General features: G+C 41.6%; 1 protein-coding gene and 1 long non-coding RNA gene across 3 annotated transcripts in view; both read right to left on the bottom strand.

Moving 5' to 3' along the window:
- LOC111826047 lies at window positions 1-27,246 on the bottom strand. Its single transcript, XR_002829281.1, has 3 exons — window positions 26,963-27,246; window positions 575-803; window positions 1-122 (listed from the first exon to the last, which is right to left on the bottom strand). It is a non-coding gene; the product is annotated as an uncharacterized LOC111826047 (long non-coding RNA).
- Window positions 1-27,575, bottom strand: part of JAZF1 (JAZF zinc finger 1) — a 298,763-nt gene that overhangs the window by 264,236 nt on the left and 6,952 nt on the right. The gene's annotated exons all lie outside the window — the stretch shown is intronic.

The raw sequence follows: 27,575 nt of genomic DNA, 5'->3' as shown, positions 1-27,575 counted from the left end.
TCTTGTTTCATTATTTTATTATCTGTCTTTCCTCCTAAAATGTAAGCTCCAGAAGGGCAGTCAATTGCATTCATTGCTGAGTCCCCATCACCTAAAGCAGTGTCTGGAACCTAGATGATGCTCTGTAAAAAAAGAAAAAGATGTTGAATGAAGGAATGGAGTAATAAATGAACCCATGAAGATGAAAGGTGCTTAATGTGTGTGCTTGATGGGGGCATGAAAAGAAGGGAAAGAATTTGAATCAGATTCTGCACTGCTAAGCATGTTTACAAATTGCTTTATAATCACTAATTAGCTTTTCTAAACCACATCCCCTGAGTACAGGCAGGCCTATCCTCCCAATTTTAAGATAAGGGAATTCAAACCCAAGGTCACACAGCAAATCAACTTCCCCTTCAATGCTGAGTTTTGAGCTGGTAATAAGAGTGAGATTAAAGATACTGATGATTTGTAAAAGGTTGAAATATTAGAGGAAATAAAAGAGTTCAGGGCATGGGACCAAGAAAGCTTTGCATATATTCTCAGCACACTGCATGCAAGAAAAGCAGACTGCTCTGTCCGGAATCATACGTACACTATTCGTACAGCACTATTCGGTCATCAATTTCCACAGTCCTGAAAGGCAGACATTTGCAAGAAACAATGGGAGCTGCAGTTTAGCTCCAGCGTCTCAGGCCCAGCTGCCAATCAGCAGTGACACCACTTTGTCACACGGAGGCTGGGCTCATGCAACACCAGGGCCTGCATAGGTGCTTTACAGGGAGAATGCAGGGGGAAGAGAGAGGAGAAGACTAAAACACCAACTAAAAAAAGAAAGAGTTCATCAAATAAACAATAGGCTGACATCAAAAATAAAAATAAATATATACAATCATAGTTTAATCACTGTATAATCTTCTAGCAGCAAAAATGCTCATGCATATTGCAAATGAGACTCTAAATTACACTTCTCCTCCTGCCCCCCCCAAAATAAAGGAAATGGACAGATGAAAGAAAGAGTCCTAATTGTTCCATTTCAGTTTTTTTTTAAAATACATTTCATTGATTTTTTACAGAGAGGAAGGGTGAGGGAAAGAAAGCTAGAAACATCGATGAGAGAGAAACATCGATCAGCTGCCTCCTGCACAACCCCCACTGGGGATGTGCCTGCAACCAAGGTACATGCCACCGACTGGAATCGAACCCGGGATCCTTCAGTCCGCAGGCTGACGCTCTATCCACTGAGCCAAACCGGTCAGGGCAGTTTTTTTGTTTGTTTGTTTTTTTAATCAAAATGAAATTTGCTGAACCCTGGCTGGATGGTTCAGTTGGTTCGAGTGTTATCCTGTACACCAAAAGGTTTGATTCCCAGTCGGGGCACACACCTAGGCTGCAGGTTCAATCTCTGGCCAGGGCATGTGTGGGAGGCAACCAACTGATGTCTTTCTCTCACATTGATGTTCCCCCCCTGCTTCCTCTCTCTAAAAAAAATCAATAAAGCATATCCTAGAATGAGGATTTAAAAAAATTAAATTTGTTGAAAAATCATAGCTGGTTTCCCAGCATTATTAATAAGTTCAAGAAGGGAAGAGTACAATGTACATTTTGACTCAAATTAGAAATTAATTTTGGTTGGTCTTTTTCAATTTACTTTTTAAAACATATTTTTTATTGATTTTTGAGAGAGAGAAAGGGAGAGGGAGAGAGCGAGAGAGAAACATCAATGTGAGAGAGAAACATTGATCCACCCAAACCTGGACTGGGGACCAAACCTACAACCTCTTGGTACACAGGGACATGCTCAATCAACTGAGCCACACTGGCCAGGGCTCAATTTACTTTTTATTTAGTTGGAGAAATGAGATCAATCTCGCTTCTGTTTTAACAATTAGTTTCCACTAAAACATAAAAATACATTTGACACTGGGAGAAGGAAAGAGGTCACAGACTGCTGAACGGGGCATGGAGGAACCAAGAACGTTCGGAAACAAGGAAGCCCATCCTCAACAGTCCTTCAAGACTGATCCACATTTCACCAAGTGGAAGGGCCGAGCACAAGGTAACTAAAATGTCCAGGGCACTGGCAGGGCTGGAGGCAAGGCCAAAGTGTGAGATCTCTGCTTCTCTGGGTCCTGAGGGTATGACACTAGGGGGTCACGCCTCCCAAAATACTGGAAGCAAATAGGAAATCATATTGAAATGGAGACAAGGAAAACCCAAAGCTGGGGATAAATTATAACCCGACCCTGCGGCTTAATCACTCACTCAAACTGCAACCCATATAATGTCAGATGAGGCGTTCCTAAACATTTAGCATGGTAGCATCTTCTCCACAGCCAACAAAACGTAACAAAACTGAAAATGGTTTGTTACTAATTCATCTTCAAAGGTGCACGAAAAGCGATCGGAAGCTTTCACCATATTAACTTTTAAAAACAGCTTTACAGAGATTGAGTTTATATAAAATCCACCTATTTTTAAGTGTGTAGTTTGATGAGTTTTGGCAAATATATACACTTGTGTGACCATGATAGCAATAAATAAATAAATAAGAGAGTATTTGCATCACTCCCCAAAAGTTCCCTGGTGCCTCTTTGTAGTCAAGCACCTTTCTCCATCCCAGGCCTCAGGCAACCAGATCTGTTGCTATGGTTTTGCCTTTCCTAGAATTTCACGTAAACAGAATCATCCAGTGTGCAGCCTTGTGTCCGGTTTCTTTCACTTAGCACACAGCTTTGAGACTCATGCATGCTGCTGTGTGGGTCAGGAGTCCCACACATTTTTATTGCTGAGTAGTATTCCGTTTCTTCATGTCACTTCCACATGCTTCCTAGAAGCCCTACCATAATCCCTATGCTAACATCCTAAATGTTCTTTCTCTACATTCCTTGATTTTGTCCTCCGAAGAAATGTCAATATGGCTTTGGTCACATGGCCAGTACAAAAAACACCTCCTGTCAGGAGGGTCACGATTGTCAAGCCAACAAAAATTGAAGCACACAGTTGGAAATAACTAGCCATGCTGAGGAAAAGAAGGCCAAAGGTGAGAAGGTGACATCCCGACGAAATCTCCTGACTATAAAACACTGAGTTAGAGAGAGCACTTCCTCACTGATCAGCTGATCAGCATTTCTACATTTTGGGAACAATGACACACCTGACCATTGTGAGGGGTACATGAGATACCCGCCTGGCTTGTGAAGTTTCAGGATATTTAGGTATTTCACATGATTGGATTTTTGGATAACTGAAATTTATCTTAAGTGCCGTTAATTACTAAGTAAGTACTGAAAGGGTACTAATTCCATGCCTTATTAAACAGTCTACTGAACATAATGAGCTGTTTACTAGATGCAGAATCAGCATTATAAACAGTCCGATGGCGCTAAGCTCTTGAACAGAGAGGTAGGTTCTCAGGGGTTACCAGACTTGGGTCTTCCTATTCTAAGTGGCCCCAAAATACTGTTATTTTAAGTGGAACTTTCCATCTTCTTCCTATGTTAACTGGCAACCTTGATACTGTTGCTATGTCCTTGCTACTAACCTGCTACTATTTTTCCTTTAAAAATAATCATAAAATATCTCCATGATACAGAAAAGTCTTAGAACATAAGTACTCCTCTCTGTCTTTGAAACTGTTCACAACTGATGTATTTGTTTCAGAACATTTTTCAATACAGTAAAAAAAATAACTTTTTTGGTGAATTTCCCTAATTTTTTTTTTTTTGCTGTGCAACTGAGTTTGCCCAAATATTTGTGAGCATACATATACTCTGGAATGTCACTTTTATGACATTTTGTTCAATGTGTTTTTTAGGCTGCTACATAAGCACCATTGTTTTAGATGCTGATTAGAAGAGCAAGTGAATGTACCAGTTATCGAACCCATCCCATGTCATCATTACTCAAGTAGGATATTTCTGATTCCTTGCTACTGTACATGGACTTCAGAGAACATTCTACGCATATAGTCTAACTTCCTGACGTTTAACCTACTCAGAAAGCATATGTGAGCATTATCTGGCTTGAAAGTGACTCTGTGGTATCATCAGAATGAGGTGTAAGGAACTGTTTTACTCATCCATCCATTTCTCCATCCATCCATTCAAAACACACCAAATTCCCACTTGACATTAGAGACTTTTTTTTAGTGAAATAAGTTAGAAAGAGTAAGACATGGTTCCTGCCCCCCATAAACTCACACACTAGCCAAGGAGACAACCCCTGCACTTGAAACATCAGAAGGCGGCACAAAGGAGCAGGGCGAGTCGTGGATTTGCTACGCCACATTGCGCAGCCGATGCCTGCAACTCAGCCTGTGGGAGGAAAACTCCCTGGCTGGCTACGCAGGGAGTTTAAAGACAGGCAAGGCTGTCCGTCCACTGATACTGGTTCTATCTACTATTCTGTTCTGATATTAACAAAGAAATGGTATCCAATTTTCCCCCCTAATCCAAAGGCAAGCATAGCAAAACGATAACTTTCTCTCTCCTGGTACTAAGCACTCTCACTGTCATTTTCGGTGAAGGAAACAAGACCCTTCTCATAACAGCAGAGAACAGTCACAGAGCTGGGCTGTTGCCTGTGAACGCCTCCTCGCAGGCAGCCCAAGCTCTCCTATTTTAGCAATCTGCACCGACGACAGCCCCCTTCTTGCCCTGTCAACAAATGCATGACAATCCTCCTTTTTTTCTTAATGCCTATCAGACTGGAAACAGGGCCGAAGAGGTGTGTCGCCAGTGTCAGGAAAGATGTACACAGAAAAAGAAAGAGCAGCAGTTCATGCCTGAAGGTCAGACATGAACAGGCAGGCTCAAAGGTCCCCACCCTAACCCCGGTCTCTCAGATATGTGGGGCCTTGTCCTTGTGAGCTGTTGCCAGCCCTTCTGGGCACGCCTCCTTCCCTGGTGGCGTTCTCAGCAAGAGATAGGGAAACTGATCTAGAGTGGAATAAGGAAGCAATGGGAAAGCCCGAGAACATGGGTTCAAACAAATTCCCATACAACTACCCATTTTTCTTCCATTTGAATCAGCGGGGAAGGAAAAAAAATCACTTCTCTTTAAACCTGGGAACTGTCTCAAACGTATCAGCGGAAACATCTGATATGGCAATGAGCTGAATAATTACTAGGTAATTCACGTGTTCTTAGCAGTCATTTTTTTTTAATGTTTTTGATTTTAGAGAGAGGGGAAGGGAGAAGGGAGAGAGAGAAACATCAATGGGAGAGAGCAACATTGATTAGCTGCCTCCCTCATACTCCCCACCAGGGATGGAGCCTGCAACCCCAGCATGAGCCCTGAACGGGATAGAACCAGCTACCTTGAGGTGCACAGATCGACACTCAACCAACTGAACCACAGCAGCCAGGGCAGCACTCATTTCGTTTTCTTCGCAATGTCAATGCTCTTATTCTAGTCTCTTCCCCACACCCCCCAACCCCCCAACCCCCATGAAATGAACACACTGTTTGTAAAAGTCTTACACTGTTGACTGGAAAAGCACCTTCCTCAGCAGGAACCTCAGCAGGAACACCCGAGGACACAGATGCCCTCGTGGTCACAAGAGATGGTGCCCTGGACCGGTGTACCTTCCTCTGTGCCCTTCCCAAGAGCATCGTCAGCCTCAAGGAGCTTCTAGACTCTCCGTCAGGGAATGGAGTACACGAAGGGAACTAATCATTCTACTTGGTGGAGAGGCCTATCCAGAAAGCTTAGAGGGCAGTGCTCCAGGGGACCCTGACAGAAGTGCCATCCTGTCCAAGGGTGGGGATGAGCATGGGAAGAGTTAGTAAGGAAAGCAAAGATATGCAAGGGACAGTCTCGGAAAAGCCAAGAATTGGGCACAGCTGGCCTTCAAAAGAGTTGCTCACCGACTTGGATTTCACAAAGCAGGATTTTAAAAAATAAGTAATGTGCCAAAGACGGATCCAGAAAAGGAACGATTCTCTATTATCATCTTCATTTCATAAAAGAAACAGCAGTTTAGCTGACCAAGGGCATTGTCTCAGAATAAAGGACACAAATGACAGGGTGTCTCTGTATTTTTCCTCATTTTGCTGCAGACCAATGGCAACGATGTCATGAACTGGCGCAGGTCTGCACTTTGGGGCCGGGTCTCCACAGAGCTCAGGACAGGTGTTCCCTCTCCAAAGAGGCGAGCAGCTCTCTCCTGCTTTACGCTGGTGAGAGATTCGGAAGCACTCAGGTTGGTCCGAAAGGAGGCCAGTGTGGCTGCAAAGTGCATGCGTGTCATTTGCCACAGGCTGCCCAGCCTCTAGGCCCCTGCCATGGCCTGACAGTGACTCTTTCCAGTTATTTCAGTGTCTCTAGGCTGAATGTAAACTCATAAACTATTTTAAATTACTGTGCATGGATTTAATAGAAGGAGCTGTTATAAATTTCATGTACAAAGAATTTCTACTACAAGTAAAAAATGTTTAAGTTATAGGTTAACAAAAATATGATATTAATTATACAGAATAATGTAATAAATTGTGTAAACAAAGAGAAACTACATCCAAATGTTAACAGTAACAGGCCTGGGAGGGGGGATTATGAATGTGCTTTATGTTTTATGTCTTCTAAATTTTCTACAATTTATGTTCGTATTTTTCTATATCTGCATTTTCTATAATACTTTAAAAAACAGGATAAAATATATTTGCTTTTAGAATTTTGAGGGTCAAAACTGAATTTTTAAGAAACACAAGTTGAAATTGTTATAAATTGCCACAATGCAGCAAAGGTTCACAATAATACTCTTTACTAGTAAAAACAAACAAAAAAAAGAACCGCAGCTCATGTGGGCATTTACTTACTAATCATTTTTCTTTCTGCTTTAGGATATCAGGCACATTATAATTTTACCTACAGATTCCCCTCCAAACAAATCAGCAGGCTCTCGTCTTTATGCGGTTTCATTCTGACAGGATGAAGTGAGTTTCAATTTGACTAATTATTTCATCACATAGAGGTGAGATCCAGCCAGAGCTGTTGATTAAGCAGATGATCTCTTACACTTAAAAAAAAAAAAAAGGCTACAGAGATCAGCTCCTGATGGGTTTAAAAGGAAATGAATTAGATTCATAACACGTTGTCAAACCTCCTCTGTATAGTACTTTCCCAGAGTTAACCACATCACTCCAACAATTTACTACAATTCATCCAGATACTTTAAAAGTTCTACATTTAGTATAAAGTCCTAAAGTATGACCTGAAAAAAGTGGCTTGATTTACTTCTCATGAAACTTTGCATCTAGTTCCTGGTCTGAGTAAGCTGCCCTCTGACCCACTGACACCCCACCCACCAGTGACTCCAATATGCTCACCCCCATTAGCACATCCCTTTTCTCCAAGCTTTATTGCATTTCCTCCAATTCTTACTAAATGCTTACTCTATGCAAGACACTGTTAGTGTCTTCTATCTCCCATCGACTCAGACGATGGGGAGAAAAACATCAGAGGCTACATAGGTAAAAATAAATCTTGCTTTAGTCTTCCTTTGTAAAAGAGAAAGATAAAAATAAAAACTCTGACTCGGGAAATATAAGAATAATGGAGTAAATGTGGCAAATTAATAAAGAAAAACAGATGAGGCAGCAATGATTGAAGAAAGGGTTACAGATACAGGAAAACAAGGAAGGTAGAAAGTGTGAAAAGTGGAGACAGTGAGAAAAAGGACAGAGTGAGAAAGCCCAGGAATGATACACAGATAAAACTAATACGGCTATACAAAGATTACTGTTAAGACTAAATGTTTTTTGCCCTAGTTCGTGGTTGGCAAACTACGGCTCGCGAGTCACATGCAGCTCTTTGGCCCCTTGAGTGTGGCTCTTCCTAAGCCTTAGGAGTACCCTAATTAAGTTAATAACAATGTACCTACCTATATAGTTTAAATTTAAAAAATTTGGCTCTCAAAAGAAATTTCAATCGTTGTACTGTTGATATTTGGCTCTGTTGACTAATGAGTTTGCCGACCACTGCCCTAGTTGGTTTGGCTCAGCAGATAGAGTGTTGGCCCACGGACTGAAGGGTCCTGGGTTCGATTCCAGTCAAAGACATGTACCTTGGCTGCATACTCCAACCCTGTCCCCAGTGGGGCTGTGTACGGGAGGCACCCAATCGATGTGCCTCTCTCCCATAGATGGTTCCTCTCTCTCTCTCTCTCTCTCTGTCTCTCCCCTCCCTTCCACTCTCTCTAAAAATCAATGGAAAAATACCCTCGGGTGAGGATTAACAAAACAACAACAAAAAAGACTAAATGTTTTTTAAATCTGTGTTGCATTTTCACAAGTACAGAGAAGTATTATGTAGTTTCTTAGTTTTTAAAATTTATAAATCATGTAAAAGGTTTAGGAGCTATTTGGCTAATTTCCAACTTCAAGAGGCCAATTTCCAGTTTATGACAATTTTGCCTTTGAAGCAAAGATGGAGAAAAATGCTTCGGCAGAGAACAGTCTGGGATTGCCTCCAACCAAACTGTACAGCCCAGGATTGCCAGGCCAACCCCACACCCGCCCCGGCAACATAAAAAATAGAAGGAAAACCAACCTACTGGGCAAGGGTCAGCTCCCCTTCTCCTGCACTTCCCTCTGCCATATGCGCCCACTCCCACCGAGCACTAGTCCATGGAAGCCAATGCAACCTGCTCTTCCCACAGCCCCGTGCCTCTGCATGCAGTCACCCAAGTGGAAATGTTGGCCCTTCTCATGTCATTCATTCCTCCTTCTAGACCCTGCTCAGAGGCTGTCTGTGCTGCAAACCTAACACCGTTGCCCTAGGAGCAGTGTGGAGCAACCAGTAACCCCCAAAGTGAGACTGTGTATGCTCATCTTGGAGCTCACAGTTCCCAACACTGTATCAGCCAGGGAGTGGCGCCTAGAAAATGGGTTGATCAAATAAAATTAATTAAATGAAAATGTCTGGCCCTTTTGCAAACAAATTAAATTTAGATTAAAAACATGACTTTTATACTAAAAAAAAATGGTAACAATGTTTTTCACAAAATGTCTTTTCCTAAAGCCTGCATTCAGATCATGATTTTTTTTTTTTTGAAAAAAAGAGATGATTAACTTTTCTATTGGGGAAATTTTCATTATTAATATCCTGAGGGATTGTTCAATTCTAGATGGAGATACCAGGAAATTCTACCTGAGGCAAATTGGCCCACTGCGATCTCCATTCTGAACCCACATTAAACCATCTATTCCCTCTTCCTTGACAGGCCTCATAACTGGAACTGTGTTCTCTTCACCAAGCTTCGCATTACCAGTCTCTCATCTCATCTCATTCAAGGCTTCCAGAGACTTCCTTTTCTGAAGCCCTTGTCTGTAGATCTATTTCATTAAATGTGACAACCAGAATTGATGTGGTCCAGCAATGACCACGATGGGGCCACCACTCACCATAGCCAGGATGTGATGCCTCTGTTAAGGAGACTTTGGAGGCCTGCAACACCTTTGTGAGGACCCAAAAGCCCAGAACTATTTTGCATACTATATGTCCTCTCCTGCCCCCACTTGCCTTCTCTCCATGTTCCCCTGCAACAATCATCATGAAAATCTAAAAGAAATACCCATAAAAACTTCTCTAGGAAGAATCCAGGGAGAATACCGGGAAGTGCCTGGGTCCTTCCACAGTGGGACGGAGGAAATGAATGGCAGCCCCTAAAACAGGCTTTCCAAGGGTTTTGGGACTGGTATTCTGCCTGACTTCCCTCCCCCATGAGGATAACTGGCCTGTATAGGGAGAAGCTGCAAAGCACAGATGAGCTTTTGCTACAATCCCACAAATTGATCCCATAATCAGAGCCATCCAACAATAGAATGGAGCCCAATGGACCTGAAAGGAGATGATGTGCCCTTAATTATTACAATGGTCAAGAGTGGGAGAGCCATTTGTCAGGATTCCTATGGAAGAAATGTCGCATGGGGTTGCTGGATGGGTTTGAGACCTCTAATGACCCTTCTAGTACTTAAGATTCTATACTTATACAGGCCCTTCAAGATCCCTGGGCACCCTTAATCTCATTTCTAGTGCCCTGGAGTAAGGGCAGGACTCAAACATTCACTCAGCAATAAACCAACTAACCAAACCACATATCCTGAGTATCTCCCGATGCCTGCCACTGCCTATACAGGTGTAAAATAAATTCCATTCACATTCCCTACCCAACTGCATCCTTTAACATTTTGCTTATACCTTACTAATCTATCGCTAAGCAACTTGAGGATCTTGATTACCATTAATATGAAGCCACTACCTATCATTTATTAATTATGATAATTTCTCAGTTTCAAAATTTCTGTAACATCAATGACCACAAATATCAATTTCTTACTAAGGTGAAGCCTACATACTAAAATAAAAAATGGGTTCCTATGATAGAAAAAATGGTCTTTTCTCCTCAAAGAAGATTATAGTCAAAATAGACAAAACACACAAGAAAGGGCAAGAACACAAACATCCACAAAGAAAAAGCGTAGAAGCAGATACAGTAATCTGTTTGCAACTGCTATTTGCCCTTGTTCACTAAAACTAAAAAAATAAAATTGGCCTGTGGTTTACTAAATTCGGTTTCCAGTGCTTTTCTCACCAAACCACTCTGCAATCCCATGAATCTCTAATAAAAATGATTGGGAGAGGGAGGGAAGAGAGGCCGCAGTAAAAATATACTGTATATTTTCTGGACTGGATGATGAAACAGAAGGTTTCACTTCTTGTTTCAACTATTTTAGCACCTTCTCATTTTACTCAATTTCAGGCCCATTAAAGGGACTGGGCAGTTGGACAGAATATGAAGAGAACTCATTTTGAGAGAAGATTAAAACCCACACCAGTCATAAACTGTCTTCAGTTACTGTACACATCAGTCAAACCAAACCATCCACTCGGGGTGTAAGGCAGTCTGCAGAGCTCTGGAATAATACATCCCTCTTCTGATGGAGGTACAAGTGCACTAATTACCGAATGTGCTGCCTCGGTCACAGGGTCTTCATTCTTCCCTTATAAAGAGTGTTTTAGTTTTGAGGCAAGAGGAGAAATTCAGATGGGAAATGAGTAATTTGGGAACCTCTTAGAGCTCTCTGGCCTGCAGTAAGTAATCCTTTCTTCCCCTTTCAAAGTCCATCAGCAAAGGTATTGAACACAGAAAGCAGGGCCTGGTGGCTCGTGGCCCTGCAGCGAGAAGAGCCTCCACCCGATTCTGAATAGTCACACTCAGGAACAGCCCCTGAGACCCAGGGAAACAACGGTGTCAGGTCGTGAGAGCCCAGAATGTGTGCGTCTGGGTGTGCGCTGGTGTGTGCAACTACAGAAGCAGAAACACAAACACCACTTTTGGAGGATGTGCTGTAGGGCAGTAGAGTATGGTTTCTAGAATCCGGGTTCAAATTCTCACCTGGCCTCCTACTGGGTAGAAGGCCTCATGCACATGAACCTTGCAATGTTTCAGTTTTTTGATCTGTAAGGTGATCAGGAGGTCATACAGGCTAACACAGGTATTGTCTGAACTGCAGTACCTCGTACAGACAGATCTACCTTTGACAGACACAGTATTCATTCGACCCAAATTGCCACTCCCTCCAGCAAACCTGTGTTTTGTGGCTGCCAAGAACTGTGCAACAATATACTTACATACCAAGTCACCTAAATCGTTCTGCTGGAGCCATCGCTCCTTAACCGAGTCCTCGCTTGTGAAAGGTTCTCTTGGCCCTGTTTACGTTGGACCGGCATCAAGCGTCTGTTTTCCTCCGCATCTGAAAGTCACTGGGTCAAGGCTCTCAAGGCCCCTTTTCACACAGAGGAACCAGTCAAGGGCTGAAAACGCTCTGTGTGGTGGTGGTGCTGGTGGTCGCCTGGCCAATTTCGTGGGGAGTCACTCTGTGGCTTTGGCAGCGTCTGCCACTGTCTGCTGGAATAAATCCGGAGCCAAAATATGATTTGTCTAATTTGACTTGTGTACATTTTCTGAGTACAAGAGAGTATTGATAAGGAATCTAGGTAAGAGGAGAAAATGTTTGTTGATGGCTCTGAAAGCACAAAACGTTCATTCAGTGAAGGGGGCCGTGCCCTCATTATAATTATGGATTAAGATTACATCTTCTACACCAGTGTGCTGCAGAATTGCCTGGTAGCTTGTCAAAACACAAATTGCTGGTCCCACCCCCATAGTTTGTGATTTAGTAGGTCTGAGGCAAGAGGACGCAGTGTTGAGAATTTGCATTTCTAATACAGTCCCGGTAGATCCTGACGCTGCTGGGCTGGGAACCACACTTTGCTCTATAAACAGGAGTAGTTCCTTAGCAGTAAGAAGGTTCGGGTCAGGTCATAGGACACAGCACACTAGCAAGAAAAGAAGGGGTGATCATTCTCACTTTATGTTTATTGAATGAATGCATGAGTCAACAAGCAGATGAGTAAGCCTGCCTCCATCAACACCACATTCCCCATGTTTGTTTATATTGAAACTATTGAACACTATACATAAATCAAGATGGCCTGCAATGTCCTTCAAACAATGATAGATTTTAAAAGAAAAAGACTATAACACACACACACACACATACACACACACTCTGTGATAGTCTGCTAAATGTACCCCAACACCTATACTCTCCTTCCTCTTAATAATAGAAGTCTCATAGTTTTAGCTGAGCAAATGATTGCCCATTTGCAAACTGTATTTCTCCACCTTCCTGCAGCTATTTGTGCCCAATAACAAGTCCTTCTTTCCATAGGCTGAAGAGCAGATGTGGCGAGAGGAGGCCAGCTTCAAACCATGGAGTCTGGGACCACACTCTGGAGTAGAGGTGGGCAAACTTCTGAAGGACCAGATAGTGCATTTATTAGCTTTGCAGGGTCCTCACAGATGCAGTAAGAATGAGTTAGACTTAATGAATGTCATCCTTCCTGGTAGATAAATAAGCTATTATAGTGTACAATGCATACAAACTGAGAGTCTACAGTCTCAGACTTCACTCAGACTTCACTGCTTAAACAATTTTTAAAAATTTTCAACTCAAGCCCTGATACTTCACATACATAAAAACATCACTAGAAAACAAAGTGCTTTGAATTAAAAGAAACTTTTCTTAGATTAGATTGTGATCTTTTAAAAAAGCTACTTCAGTTTCATTCACAATAGCTAAAACATAACTTTACAGAAAGACAGGGTGCTGTCTCCAAGGTGGTGAAAAATGGGTTCTGGGGTGGGGCTGAGAACCTCACTCTGATTAGCTATAAAGCACAGATATACATTAACAAATAGGCAGTGAATCCGTGGTATTAACATTCATAGGCTGGGGGAATAGGAAACAATATCTGAATTAGTTCCTGGGGAGGGGTTCAATGAAAAAAGGTTGCAAGATAGGTTTACATAAACACCCCATCTAAAACAATATAGACTGAACTCCCACTGTCACTCTCTATCCGCTCTTCCTGCTTTACCTTTCTTCTCTGTACTAACCACTACCTACCATGACATATTCGCTGTTGTTGTGTCTTCTGGGTCCCCCCTATAGAATGTAGGCCCAGGAGAGCAGGGCCTTTGTTCACCGCTCTGTCCTCAGCTCTCAGAACAGGACAGGCCCGGGATAGGCTAGGCTGGTTGTGTAAAGGAGGCTGTCGGATTAGATGTTCCCAAAGATTCCTTCTGCTATAAAGTTCTATGACTCTAAGATGCCCTTAAAAGCATGGTTAGTCACAAAGGAACATTTTTTATCCATCCCAGGAGGCCATTCCTTGCATACCGAAAGCATCTCATGAGAAGGGGGCCCATGTGTACGCCCCCAGGGCCAGGACCAGCTGTGTTTTAGGAAGCCTTCTGTATATTTATCAAAGCAGCCCCCTGGTCAGAAACTTCAGTGTAACAGAACCTCATGTTGTATTGGGTGTTAATGAAAAGATTCCAGGATTTCTGAAATTATCAGCAAGTTATGATATGGGCCTTTCTTACTCACACTCAGCTTCTAATGGTCACGATGGAGGCAGGAAACTATTTGGGAGTCTTTCTTGGAGAAGAAAAGTCTTGAGCTGTCTGTATGCAGCATTTTTAGACCTGGGAGAAACCTCAGAAATCATCCATTCCTGCAGCAGAGTGTAGCTCTAGATCTCAAAGTCCAAGTTTGAATTCTGGTTACTTTCTAGTGAGTGACAATGGGCAAGCTATTAACCACTCTGTGGCAAAACTTCCTCATCTGTAAAAGCAGAATAATAATAGGTGTACCCCCCTAGGTAAATTAACTCATGCAAAGCACTTAGAAGAAGAAGAATGCCTAGCACAGTGTAGACATTCAAAAATATTAACCATTATCAGTACAAGTACCCTTTTGGTTTTTATTTTTTTTTAACTTGAAAAATCCTTTAATCTAAGAAAACCCAAAAGCCCTATATATATAGAACATGAAAACTACTACAGTTCTATAGAAATCCTAGAACCCCAAAGAGCACTCTTAATCACTGGCTTTTTAATACACATATTTTACACATAAGCCCAATACACATATTCTACTCCCCATGAAATGGAGATTCAAGGTTGAAGTGACCAGTCAAGGTCACACTAGAACCCCAGTGTCAACTACTGACTCTTGTACCCTGTGTCACCAGGTGCCTCCTCGTTATCAAAGATTTGTGTGTTGAAAGGACTTCACCGCTATCACAGGAATGAGGGGTCATGGGTGACAAGCAGAAACTGGAATGCACAAAGCAGTGCGCTTGACCTTCACAGAGAATCATGCAAATCACCAAGGCCCTCAGTGCAAAGCAGAAAATCCCTCCACAGCATCCCTAGTAGAGGTTTATGTAGCCTCTGACTGAATTATTTCCAGAGAACCCACTGCTTTTCCTGATAGCCTTTGCTGCTGACTAGCTGCAGAAGCTAGAATGAGAAGTAGCATGTGACTATCCTTCATTTTTCAGGAATTTCACCTTTCCTAGGGCAGTATGGTGAAGGCCTTGAAGTCAAGCATGCCTGGCTGTATAATCTTGATGAGATTACTTACCCTCCTTAAGCCTCAGGGTCTTGACCTATAAAATGCAGATAATAACCGAACTTCTTTTACAAGCTCTCTGAGAGGGTCAAAAGAGATAATTCATTAAATTGTTTTTAACAGTCTCTAGCACATAGCTTGAGCTCAATAAGTTGTAAATCCTATTAATTATTATTATAACCACCCACTCTTTCCTCATTAAATTACTAGACCATACATTAGCTATTCAACAAAAAGGCAAAATTCTCTAACGCAGACTTGTTGGTCCAGGGCAAGAATTTGCTAGCTGTCCCCCAAATCAGGCCCTCCCTTCCTCCATAGTAATAGAAATAGCTGGTGGCTACATGCATCAGCACCTCTGCAGATACATGTGGCCATGCAATTGAGTTCTCACCAATGGAATAGGAGTGGAAGTGACTGGTTACCCTTGAAGGCCTGGGCCATAACATACTGTATGTGTACTCTTTTCCTTTCCCCCAAGAGGAATACAAAGGTTCATCTTCAGGAAAGGATCCCGAGTTTTTACTATATAGAAGAGGAGTGGACTGTGGGGGAGCAGAGAAATCAGGTGGAAGGAACCTGAAGCCCTGAATGGCTGCCTGGAGCCAAGTAGCCTATCCACCCTGAATCCTTATATGAAAGAAATAAACTTCTTGGACTTTTAATCTACGCAATGCTGGGTCTATTTATTATACTAGCCAAGTCTTTAATCTAGAGTGACCACTCCTTGAGAGCAATGAGTTAGCTGAAAATTTATAATACCTTTGAACAAGCTTATGGTAAGATCGCAGCCACAATCTGAGAGGCAACTCAAAGGATGGGCATTAGAAGAGTATTAGCACAAATATTCTTTACATGCCCTTTAAATCATGTAGACACATGTGAAAATTAGCCTTTATACTATACTATTTTCAACTCATCTACTGTAACATAAAGTTCTTCTGTCCTTGAGTGTGTAGTGTCTAATGAAAGGAAAAGCATCAATCCCTCTTAAATCCTTTAAATTCCTTCAAGGTTTCAAAAGTCTTTATTTCAGGCAAAATGTGAACTTGAAAAAGAACAACTAAATCTATTTTTAGGAGCAATTTAATCTAGTCCTTGGAGTTAAAGGCTTTATGGTAGAGGATACATGTCTGTATACAGTTCAGTGGATATTGGTTAAGTCCCTATATCATAAACATAGTGCTACTGCAGAATGGGACACAGAGATGAAGCACAGAGTCATAAATCATGCCTTTTGGAGGCTCACAATCTAATGAGGAGAAACAGAAATCCTACCCTATATTATAAAAGGGTAATATGCAAACTGACCCTAAAGGCGGAACGACCAGAAGGACTACTAGACTAGTCACTATGAGGTGCACTGACCATCTCTTGGTCCCTTTCCCCGGCCGGCAGGCTCCCATCGCCCAATGGCGAACAGAGAACCGGGGTGGGTAGCGGCGGGGGGCAGGGCAGGCTGCAGGCAGCCAGGGAAGATGGTCCTGATCACAGGCCAGGCCTAGGGACCGTACCAGTGCTCAGATTTCGTGCACTGGGCTTCTAGTACTGGAATAACAATAATGGAATATTGTCTTAGTACCTCTGATAATAGAGAATAATAAAAGCATTTATCAAATGTTTAACATGTACCAGACACTACACTGAGATTTACCTCTTACTTAACCTTCATAACAGTATAATAGGGTAGATACCATATTCCCCATTTCCCAAATAAAAAAATTATACATTAGTAAGTTGCCCGAAGTCACAGAGAAGCCCAATGAGAACTTGGGATGTCCGACACCAGTGAATGCTCCCTCAGCCACCAAAAAGAGTGATGTACAGTGGGAGAATGGGGTGTTCCAACTGGCAGGTCAGCTTTTTTTCATCCTGTGACATTGGCTCAGAACTGGGGGAAAGCAAAGGGGTACAAGATCCACCTGGCACAGCAGCCCAGGGCTTTTCTGAAGCTCTGAGCTGGGGACAAGCATCACAGGGAAGGGTCCCAGACTTCTCAGCCATGCCAAACAGCTCAGGGACTTAGAAGACAAGCACAGAGCACTGGGCAACCCCACTTTAAGCCTCTGGGTTCTTCAGTAACCTCAGAATGGAAACCAGGTCATCTCTAACCAGAGAAGCAGATTCCCTGTCCTTTGTGGCTAAGCAGAAATTATTCCCTGCTTTTACTAGTACTTCCTCTAAGCCTCAATTCCCCTGCTCATTCATTCCTCACTGGGGAGTCCCAGTGTATGCCTCCCAAGTTCTCTGGGAGGTTGGGGGTTCAGCAACCTCGTGTTTATACAGTATTGTGATCACTTCAGGGAGAGATTTGCATCTCCTTACTAAATTTCAAATCCTTTTGGACTTTTTCTATTTCTGATAAAAGCTATCTGTGATAATGGGTTACTGTTCGCTCACATCTCTCTCCCTTTCCCTTAGGGAGGAATCAACTTCCTGGCCCTATCAACTCTGCATGTGGCCTCGAGACTTGATTTAGCCAAAGGGATGTTATGGACATGACATGAATAGAGGCCTTAAATGAGCTTCTACTTACGCTTTGGGGGTCCACTCTGAGAAGAGCATGCCCTTAGTAGCTGCTGCCCCTTCAGCCTGGTCCTCAGAGGGAACACATGTCAGCTGATGTGTGCCCAGTCCACAGAAGATCAGCTGAGCAGCAGCCTGAAGCAGAGCCGCCCAGCTGAATCCAGCCTCCCTCAGCCACATGCAGTGTCCCTGCAAACAGGGAGCATGAGCATGAGCGCTTATTGCTGAAAGCCCCTGAGTTCTGGAGCAGTTTGTTATGCTGTTTTCGTGTGGCAGTAGCTGACTAATGTATCATCATTTCGTATTAATTAGAAATTTAACAGATACAAATACGTACATGTATTTCTGAGTATCTCACAGAAATACATGTATGTATTTTTTCCTTGAATTTCATTAACTGCACAGCATCCTGTTATCCAAACCATACCATTTCTCAATTAGTTTAACAAAGATACTGGCAGGTTAGAATACAGAGAAGAGGTTCATATGCCTTCATCAAAACAAAAGTTCACCTTGCCAGTGAAATGTTTACACTAACCTCTCCCCATAAGATGCAGATGTAGAAAACAAAGCAGTATCTATTTTTCATGGATGAGCTACAGAAAACATTACTTTTCAAAATAATAAAAGGTATTGATGGTGAAATACTGTGATCAGGCTCATGGTCTATATAATCTCCCTCAGAAAATTTTCTCCCTTCTGTCAATATGTTTTAAGTTACTGGTTTCAAGAGCATTCTCTTCTCCCCTTCTGCCAACACTCATATCCACTAAAATCCAGGTAAGATTTCACAAAGCTCCTGAAGAAAAATGTTAAGAAACCTGTAAGTCCCCAGAGTTTGCAAACTGCACCCAACATTATTTTTAATGCATTACTTTAATGCTTTATTTTTAATGCATTATTTTAATGCATCATGATTTTTTTTTATATTTTATTGATTTTTACAGAGAGGAAGGGAGAGGGATAGAGAGTTAGAAACATCGATGAGAGAGAAACATCGATCAGCTGCCTCCTGCACACCCCACACTGGGAATGTGCCCGCAACCAAGGTACATGCCCTTGACTGGAATCGAACCTGGGACCTTTCAGTCCGCAGGCCAATGCTCTATCCACTGAGCCAAACCAGTCAGGGCGCATCGTGATTATTAATAATCCTTATTTTCACTCCCACTCCAGAATAAAATAGCAAAACACTAAATGAATTATGTTAGTCAAATGTATTACGTTAGTCAAAAATTTGTATTTCAAGACAGATTTCAAAATATAAACGGGGCTTTCAGAATTGAAGAAAAAGCAAACTAAATTTGAAGCGCTCCAGAGGCCATCAGGATTTCCAGGTCTCCAGAGGGCTTTGAAGGTGGCACTGGGGTCCTTGAGCTATTTGAATGTTACAAAAAGCATAGTGGAAACGGTAGCCATCATAACCACTGGGGTGGGGGTGGGGGCTGGCTATTTGAATGTTACAAAAAGCATAGTGGAAACTGTAGCCATCATAACCACTGGGGGGGCTGGACTTATTGCAACTCCTCTGTGACTCGGGCTGACACACACATGCGCAGGCCCCTGACCACTGCTCCCAGCCCTTCCCCCACCACTCTCCTCACTCCCTCTGTCCCATTATACCTTCCTCCCTGCTACTCCTCAAGCACACTTGACACCAAGGACCTTCATCCTTGCTAGTCCCTCTGCCTGGAACAAGCACCCAAATGGCTCATTCATTCCCCTACTTCATTCAGGTCCCTTCCCAGATGCCTCCCTCTCAAAGAGGCCATCCAGCCCTGACTGCCTTATCTCAAATGGGCCTCCCAGCCTCTCTCTCCTGCCTCACTCTATTTTCTTCCCAGTGTTATGACTTTGAAATTATCTCATGCATTTGTGTTTTGTCTGCTTCTCCCAGGATCAGGGACTTTAGTTGTGTAATTCACTACTGTACCCCAAGCTCTTAGGTAGTGCTCGCACAGTGCACTCGGTAAGCGTTTAACGAATGTATAAATTGGGAGTTTTAGATGTCACTGCATGAAAAAAAATAACAACAGAAAAACAAAACATTTAATTACTTTGAAATCAGATTGTTTGTTAGACAAAAATCTTTCAAGACATAGAGCCCATAGGGAGGGAGAAGGAAAAAAGAAGGAAAGGAACCCTCAGTAATACTGGTAAAAGGGCAGGAAACCATTTATTTAAGTACTGGTAAGTCACATGAGCCTGGACCAGCTTGTGGATTGGATCCTGGCATATTCTCAGAAGGGGAAAACCAGTGACAATATATTCTACAGGACTGAACATGATCTCAATGGCTGTCAAATACCATTTAGGAATAAAGTATTTTAAATATTCCTACAATCAGTAAACAACTCAACCACTGCCACTCCAACTTTTCAGACGAGGCCTCTCCGGGACTTTCCTGTGAGACTTGCAGCATTTCAGTATGTGACATCTCAAGGACCATTATTAAAGAGATGCACAGCCACTTAATGAGGAGGAAACGGCATTTTGTTAGAGTCCTTACAGCCATGTTCCTGGCTTTTTTTCATCAAAGCCCCATAAGTATGTTTGAATGACTCACAATAAACCTTGACAAATGATACATACAAAATCATCTCCTGTTTTTCCATTGCTTAGTTGGTACATGAAAAAATTACGTCTTCTTTATACAACTGAATAAACCTCTCTAGTCCCTTAAAATGCCTTTTCTCCCAAATAGAAAATTCTATTTATCAAATATGGAAGTCATTTTTGTCATCACATGATCTAATGTCTCAAAAACTTCAATCTGGATAAACAATACTAAATTAAGGCTGGTATATTTTGAAACAGCAAGAATTTGTGTGTGGAATGTTTTAACAGCTCATGGATTCCTAGGACCACTCAGTATGACTTATACAAACACCAACCAAAACTCTTCCAGGGAAGTCAAATTTCACTCACCATCCCAAACTAAAAATGCTTAGCGAGACCCAGAAATGTATAAGGTTATTTTGATTCTTAATCTGAGGAATGTGGCCATGGTGCAGAAAGATGGCACAATCACATCAGTGTTAACATTCATGGGGTGCTTCCTAGTTGCCAGCCCCTTCATACACATGTTTTTCTTTAATCCTCATAACAACACTCTGAGGTAAACACTCACTATCCTCATCTGGCAGAAGTTGAGGCCTAGAGAAATTAAATGACTTGGCCAAGGTCACCTAGCCAGTGGGATTCGAGTCCTCCGCAAGGCAAGGAAGGGAACTGCATGGAGCTTTCTTTTCTTCAAAGTTGACCAGAGGTCCAACAGCTAACACACCAAGTATAAATGGCATCTCACTAAAGACAGGTAGTATTATTGTTCCCATTTTAGAGATGAAGAAAATGAGGCACAGAGAGGTATAGAGCATGGCAGAAGGAGCAAAGCCAGGGATCCAGATTAGGCAACTTGGCTCCCGGACCCATGAACTGAACCATTGCTCCATGCTGTTCTCTCCACTCCTCTGGGCCCAGCTCTGTCGCTCCCCCATGACTTCACATCACCTCAGCTTCTTCAGCCAAGGAATGAGTTAACTGGACTAGATCATGGCTAAGTTTCCTCCTGGTTTTTCAGTGATACGATGCTCAGACATGTGCAAAATGTATTCTTACCATGATGCAAACACTCAGGATGGAGTTTTTGAGGGATCCTGCTTTTTTGTCCCCCAGTGGAGGGAAATGCAACTGATGATGATCTAAATATACTCTGAGGATCGAGGCTTGTGGTTCAGAATTTGGTATAAACAAAAAATTTTCAATCACAAAGTTTTCTTATTAAAGTATAGTTAACCATTTCATAAAGAGAAATGGAAATTTAAAAAAAACTAAACTAATTTTTCTATGATGCCTCTGTAGTTTATGTAGCTTCCTTGCTAGAAACAAAAGTCCTCAGAGCTTGCTAGTACATCTCAGCATTCATATGAACTCCATTAAAACACATGGCCTATCAATATCTCTTGTTAAATACCGTGATTACATGGAGTGGTTTTCTTGCACAATATTTGAAAACCACCTGTATTAGTTGCAAACATTCAAAGACAGATTTCACATAAACATCTAACTCCTAGCTTCTCTCTCTCAAATAATAACATTACTGAAAAGATCTACCAGCCAAGGGCCTGCACTCCAACATGGCAACACCAGGCTGGAGGAGCAATGGCTGCCTTTTTAAGTGAAGCAAGAGCTCTCCAGTTTGCCAGCGTCCCCATCACTCCCACTTACATTGAACTTGGTCACTTCACTCATACATGTGTCCTGAGTGAGAGATCCTCAGGCCACAGGCTCCCCATTATGAGCATGTCTGCTGTACAAAGTACATGAGATATTATTACATCTTCAAACTTGCTCTATGGTAAACGACTGCTTCCTGTAAAACTAAAAACTACATCTATAGTAAGGAAATGCAGTAAGGGTCATGCTTCTTTAACAGTTGGAGTCACTTTTAAAATTCCATAATCCTTACAATGTCAATTATTTCATTAATGTACACCAGTGGGTTCTCAACATGGACAAGATATTACAATCAACTGTGTAATGTTAAAAAAACAGATCCATACCCAGCGGCATGGCTCAGTGGTTGAGCATCGATCTATGAACCAGGAGGTCACAGTTCAATTCCTGGTCAGGGCACATGCCTGGGTTGTGGGCTCGATCCGCAGTGGTGTGCAGGAAGCAGCCAATCAATGATTCTCTCTTATCACTGATGTTTCTCTCTCTCTCCCCCTTTCCCTTTCTCTCTGAAATCAATAAAAATATTTAAAACAAAAACAAAAACCAACAAACAGACTCTGGCCACCCCAGGTCAGTCACATAAGCTCTTGGGGTGGAGCTCAGACAGCTTCACTTTTCTAGGTTCACCCAAGTGATTCTGATGGCGACCCAAGATGAAAACTCCTGACATAAACTCTACTGACATATAAGGTATGACTTAGAAATCAGTAAGACTATTTCTACAAGCCACAGATAAGAATAATTCTCATGACTTTACAATAAACATTACATAAACACTTAAGATGCTATGATCTTTCCAGGTTTTGACAAAATAATCTTTCTTTATTCCAACATCTGAAGAGAAATGTACACATAACATCTCTTGACCAAAGATTTTGTTTAATGTTCATATATTTTAACAGCAGATGTTTTGGTGTGGCCCCTGGAAGCGATGAAGTGAAGCCAGCCTATGAAAGGGGGTTTCCAATGCAGGCTGAACATTGAGACACATTCATTTCAATCACACATTGCCAACCATTGGGCTGAGTTGGTGCCAAAATCCAGACGTCCAGTGTTGGAAACACCCTATCAAAAGATCGACTGGGTAAAGATCTACAACCTGAACTATTTACAGGTTACTGGGGGCCTCTGAAACGCCTTGCCTGTCTTCTCTCCCAAGGAAAGAAGAGAGACTTAGAAAATTTAACCTGGAATTTCTGAAGTGAAGGCTTTCAGTAATATGTACTTCGCTTGAGTTTATAAACTTCAAAAACCTCACTTCCTTCATTTGATGTTTGATACCTAAGGAAGCCTGGGCATAATTTATGCTTATTACCATGGTGCTCAGTTTACTTAACAGTGAGCTGTAAAAATATGTCCCCCAAATTCCCCTGCTTTTGCCATTACTTACATAATTACACCATCTACTGAAAATCAGGCAGCCAAATCAGCGTTAGAAAGACTCCCACTGAATGAGATAGGTAAGGAAAAGGGTGCTTCAATTTCAAGCCCCGATGTGCTCCATCATCAAGGTCTGGTGATGGAGTCATGTGACCTAAAGTGTGCTCTCTTTGTGAATGCCACCAGGGAAGTGTCTGGCAGGGAGGGCTCTAAACACATGCCAAAGCGACCAAGGGTTTCGGCTCTTAATTGCCAATGTTTATAGCTGAGTCCTGTTAGGTTCCACTGGCCAAACACATTTAAAAAATAATGTACATGAACATAATGCCAATATTTTAATTTGAAAATCTAAGTAAAAGAGAATTTTTAAGTGTGTATAGTGTAAGATATTATGTTTGTCAGGAGCCCCCCACTCCCTGATAAATATCACTGAAAGAGAGAAACCTGGTTAGCAGCTTTAGACAGTTCAGTAATTACAACCATGTTAGAACTGCCAAATGATTGTTTTCAGTGCTGTTACTGTGATGATGGGATGCTCATGCACCCTCCTACCCTACATAAGCATTTTCTTCAAAAGTCTGGAAACAGTTCTGTTTCTACCAGAAGGCAGTCATCAAGTATCTCCCCAACCAGCCAATTGCTCCCTTTGGAAATCAGCCTTTCAGTATGTAAGACGCATTGGTACCCAAGAGCCTTCTATTAAAATGCAAATATCCTATAGAAGGTCATAACTTAGGCTGGGAAGAGCAGGTGCTAATGTAGTCAGGGACACCTGAGAGCAAAGTCTGCCCTGGCTGTGACTTCAGGCCAGGTTTCTGGTCTGTCTTGCTTTATGTCTGTGTCAAATGGGACTAATACTGCGCTCTTAGCAAAGAATATAAAGCAACTAGCCCATGCCTTCCTAGTAGGCCCTTCTAGGAAGGCACTGGCTAGTGACAATTTTATACTAAAAGGGGATTATCGGAAATATCCCAGTTTGAAAAGCCTGGAATCAAGATTCAATAATCCAGGTCTGTTTAGCCTCAGAGTCCAAGCTTCCCACTCCAATCCTTTGCCTCCCTTTATACCAAAAACCCCTAGCAAAGAGGCTGGAGAAAGCAAAATATACTTTGCCCTAGCATTGTTTAAGCCCTGAAATGTTCTAGGCAACCAAATATTGTAGGTAAAGCAAGAAATGACTCAACTAGTATTCATAATATACTTAACCTGGAAAATAACTAACCAAGTTCAATTTCAAAGTATAAAGACATGGGTTTCCTTTTCAAATCTTTTTAAAAGTCTTCCAATTCCCTTAATATTAACTACCCTCGATTACTTGCATAACTGGTATTGTGCATATGCCATGAATATATAGAGACATATATGTATATCATTCCTCATATATGCACACCTCCAGAGGAGATCCGTCTCAAAGACATGTTTTTCACTCCACAAAGTTACCCTCTCAACTTACTCTTTTCCCAGCCCTAGAAGCACTTCTCAGGTTTTATTTTCATTTCATTTCTGAAAACACTTCTTGAAGAAGAGGCTAGGAAGAGGACAAGGCCCAACACTGCAGGAAGGGGCTGTGTTTCTGCAGGAGGCAAAGTGACAAGTAGTGACCACAAAGTCTGATGTGGGCAATCCTGGCACAGAGGTAGGCAGGTGCTGCAGGGCAGCAGGAAGGGCCAATTGTAATGACGCTGTCTTAGCAGGTAAAAGAGGCTTACTGTCCTGAAGGAAAATATTTCTGCTTTACATATAGTCTTACCAAAATAAACATTCTAGTTCATATTTCACTAGGTAAGGTATTTAACAAATATGGTAGCATTCTTAACTCCCAATTGGACGAACTTCCAGGATGGGGTAGTTTACTTCATAGTTTTGCAGTGAGGGTGAATTAAACACTGAATGAAATTGTTCAGAACAGTCAGACTACAAAGTGCAGACTCACTGTGGGTATAAGAAATGGACCCAAGTTCTGTAAGGCCTGCAGCTTTAGACCCTCTTTATGAAAAAAAAAAAAAGCAAGGTTACAAATACAAAATGCTTACAAAAGTGATCTTCTGTCACAACAAAGTACAAAATTTTAAAAGCTGTCATCACCAAAACATCACAAATTCAAATCCAGAAAAACAACCCAGCATGTGAATTAATTAACCACCTTGCACACCACCCTAAATGCTTCTTTTGGGCTGCACACTCTTTGATTACTTCTTACATGACAATGATTTATGTTAATATTTTCTATGAGATGCAAAGATAAATGAGTCTTTTCTCAAATGTGGGTGGTTGAAATTTGTATTTAATTATTGATAATTCGGAAAAGTTACTTTCAGACTCACAGTTCTTTTTTGGTGATGCTATAAAATTTTTAGGATGGTTGTCAAATTTGTAAATACTTCTATTAATTTTCTTTCATATATGAGCCATGAGAACTCAGGGTACTACAAACTTTCTTGTGCACTGACTTTAAATATTCTTTGTGTTGATGACACTCATTAATCAGTTTGTCAGTAATTATACACATACACACACACTCAAATCAAATGAGCAAGAAATTTAAACACAGAATTTAAAAATGCTGCATTTGCTCTGGCAGTTGTGGCTCAGTTAGTTGGGCGTTGTCCCAGACACCAAAAGGTTGCTGGTTCAATTGTGGGTCAGGGCACATGCCCAGGTTTTGGGTTTGATACCCAGTTGGGGGCATGCAGAAGGCAGCTGATCTATGTTCTGCTCTCACATGATGTTTCTCTCTCTCCCTTCCTCTCTCTCTAAAAATCAATAAAAATATTTTTAAATGGTGCATTTATAAATATATATTTGCATCATAACAGAAGGAATGTCCATATTAACTACACTTAGATAAGACTTAATCCTCTACTTACAATTCTATACATCTAAAAAGTAGAATTTTACATACTAGCTTCTGGCTCCATACATTCAAACAGATTCCTATTAGCAGATGTCAATAGTCCAGGTTCATGCTGCAGTGCTACCTTTGCTCCTATCCCTGCCCGTGTGTAAGGACCCTAGGTGAGCTGGCACAGCAGATGGTGTTCCTGGGAAGTGATTCCCACATTAGGATGGCTAGGAATAACCTACATAGACACACTGAGCTGTATAAATACATCCCACTAAACCCCAACTAAAGGTGTTCCCCAATTCACTTCCCCTTAGCTATGTCTCAAAAATACTCTCAACTACGATGTAACTGACCCCAAGGAGAAATGTTACAGAGGGAACGTCAGAGTGGAAAGGAAAGCATTAATAAATTGATATTAATCTTACTTTTTCAAGTTTGACAAGTTATGATTCCATGAACACAGTGCTGTGCACACTAATAGGGCTCCTCCAGTGCATGGAAAGGACTAGGTGGCCCCTAGCAATGTACTAAAAAATGGTGAAACATATATTGTACAAGTGAGGGACCCTGGGGTTTGAGCTTCATTAGCTTCATAATAAATTTGCCTCTATGGTTCCTATTATTATTCATCATCTATCTCAGTCTGTACATGTCTAGTCTCTCCAAACAAATTTCAATTCCTTGGAGACAGGAAGTACTGTCTTAAATATTAGCATACAGGAAATACTAAAGTGCGTATGGTAGTTATCACTATCCATACTGATCTTGACAGAGACAGAGAGAGAGAATGTATGTGTAATAGAAATGTATGTTTGTATTACATATACATATATACATATGTGATATATATACATGTAAATACATATGTACATATATTATTTACTAATGTATTATATATGTATTACTTATATATAATGTATGTACATATGTAAAGGAATATATATTTCTGTATAAACATATATACATTTATCTATGCATTATGTATATACATCAATTTTACATATAATACCAATGGAACAGTGAGTCTTTCCAGGCTGATAACATGGTGTCCAGATCTTGTCCCTACAAGGAGGTCTATCTCAGGAGAATGTCACTCTTATAGCCTAGCAGACAGTGAACAGGGCTTCCTTTGGGAAGCCACTGTGGGGGGTGAGGCGAGGGCCATGAGGAAACCATCAAGGTTGGTGCTGGACAGAGAGTCTGCAGTTAGTGACTCAAGAAGAGTTATTGACTCCTGCCAACATGGAGGCAGAGCCATTGGGAAGACTCCATCCTTAAAGAGCACATCCAACAGTCTGGTCTCTGCTTGCAGCTGGCCTTAAAAAAAAAATAGGTGAAAACGAATGCAACATTCGAGGGCTTACTGCGAGCAGAAAATATACATTTTAAAACTGATTTAGCCTACTAAATGAAAGGCATTTTTAAAAACAAATACACACACACACACACACACACACATTTCTGACATTTGCCATTTCTGATTTTCAGATTCTAAATAAACATTTGTTATTTAACACATTAGCCAGGTCAATATGAAACAAATCGACTACCCCATCATGAAATAAAATGTATTGTCTGCAATCCATCAAGTATTTCTTCCATGGTGCCTGTGACAGGTCTGC

This window comes from Myotis lucifugus, unplaced genomic scaffold (assembly GCF_000147115.1).
Source record: "Myotis lucifugus unplaced genomic scaffold, Myoluc2.0 scaffold_52, whole genome shotgun sequence".
Lineage (NCBI taxonomy): Eukaryota > Metazoa > Chordata > Mammalia > Chiroptera > Vespertilionidae > Myotis > Myotis lucifugus.
Note: the sequence above shows the minus strand (reverse complement) of the source record. Positions and strands in the feature narration are given on the sequence as shown.